General features: G+C 42.0%; 1 pseudogene; it reads right to left on the bottom strand.

Annotated features, from left to right (window-relative positions):
- Nucleotides 1–1,008: 1,008 nt before the first annotated feature.
- Nucleotides 1,009–1,604, bottom strand: LOC102953836 (annotated as a pseudogene).
- Nucleotides 1,605–1,944: the final 340 nt, after the last annotated feature.

The raw sequence follows: 1,944 nt of genomic DNA, 5'->3' as shown, positions 1-1,944 counted from the left end.
CATCCACCAGTGAAAGGCCAGTGCGGTTATGTCACAATACGGAAAACAAATCGCTCAGTTTTAGAATAAGGTTGATGCTTTAGCTTTGGACTTAAGATCCCCCCTCCCCCTCCCCACCCCTCTGTCTTTGTCTTTTTTTTTAAAGGGCCATTTCTGCCACATTCTCCAAACCTAGTGAGGAGTAATGCAAATAAATCTTTAAAAAAATATATTACGTGGCAAATAGTTCTAAGAATATGTCTTCTTATATTTCTAAAAATGAAGTGGTTCGGGCGATAAATTTTGACTCGATTGCAGCGTGGCTCCGTCAGAAGGGGCGTGTCATGTGACCATGATGACAGGCATTCATTCACGATTTGATGACTTCTCCACCTAGAATCTGGCAGTCCGACAGCCCCGCACCTGCTCAAACCTAGCAGTGAGCAAAGAGCCCCTCAGCAGCAAATGAAAGGATGTGGGTATAAGGAGATGTTTTATCATTCAACATATTTTTTTTCGGTCTCATTGTCCAAGTATGTAAAATTTAGCCTAAAACCTTCAGGTTGACCATAAAAAAAGACCTGAGGACCTCATCATTCTGTGCACTGCTCGTGGAGTTGCCTGGAGAAACCATTTATTTTCTGCAACTTTGCAGAGGCATAAAAATGAATAGGTTGCAAAGAACATTAACAATTCACTGTTACAGTGTCTCTAAAATTTTCAATGTACCTCCCCACTGTGGGGGAATCTACCCTACAAAAATGAAAGCATCAGTATATAAGGATGTATTTACCAAGATGTGTTTATTTCAGTATTGTTTGTAGTGGGGGATAAGCCCTTGAATGTCTATTAGTAGAGTTACAGATGAATAAATTCTGGCACATTCTTACTTTAAGCTATTATGTGTATGCTTAAAAGAGTGATTTAGATTTGTATGTATTGACCTGGAAGGATGTCCATGTGTACTGTTTTGTTTTCGAACATAACCTCCAGATTTTTTCATCTTCATAATATAACAAAATCTGAAGCTTAGAACCGGATCGCTTGGCCCTTTCTCTTATCTCCTCCAAGTTCAAGATGCTTGCCTCTCTTCACAGCAGGCGTTCTCTTAGAGCTGCAGTTGGGGCTCAAGACATTCAAGCCTCAACACAGTCTTCTTTGTAGTGTCAGTCTTTTTCCGGAAAATCGGCTTAGTCTGCTCACCATAGCCTCTCTGCTTCCTATCCTAACACCGCTTTCCCTGGGCATACAGAGAATCTTTGCCTTTCTTGTACGGGGTCACTTTGTGGGGTTGGGGCTTGGCACACCTCTTGCAGAGTCCGGCGGGTCTCAGGAACATTCACCATGTTCGCCAGAGCGCTATTGGCTCAGAAAGAAAGAGCTACATGGGTTCTTTAAAAAGCCGCTGCCAAAAGAGTGTCAGAGTATAAACCCATCTTCCTACAAATATCTATGTGTCGTATATTTATATCTGCTGGGTAAGCACTGAAAAGTATGTGAAAGAATAAAAGCCAGATGGTCACTTTTGCTGGGGGTTTAGGGTTTGGGAGATTCTTTAATGTGTTAGAACAAGCATATATTGGGGCGCCTGGGTGGCTCAGTCGGTTAAGCGGCCAACTTTGGCTCAGGTCATGATCTCGCGATCCGTGAGTTCGAGCCCCGTCTCGGGCTCTGTGCTGACAGCTCAGAGCCTGGAGCCTGTTTCAGATTCTGTGTCTCCCTCTCTGTCTCTCTCTCTGACCCTCCCCCGTTCATGCTCTGTCTCTCTCTGTCTCAAAAATAAACATTAAAAAATTTTTTTAGAAGAAAAAGAACAAGCATGTATTAGTTTTGCCATTAAGAGACGATACAGAGAGGGAAATTTCAGAAACTTGGTGAGGATTCAATGCAACAATACTTGTTAAAATGCTTATTATAATCCCTGATATCTAGTAAGCATCTAAGAAATGCTGGATATTATTGTTT

This window comes from Panthera tigris, chromosome C1 (assembly GCF_018350195.1).
Source record: "Panthera tigris isolate Pti1 chromosome C1, P.tigris_Pti1_mat1.1, whole genome shotgun sequence".
In the NCBI taxonomy this organism is placed as follows: Eukaryota; Metazoa; Chordata; class Mammalia; order Carnivora; family Felidae; genus Panthera; species Panthera tigris.
The sequence above is the reverse complement of the archived record's forward strand: the minus strand, read 5'-3'. Positions and strand labels throughout refer to the sequence as shown.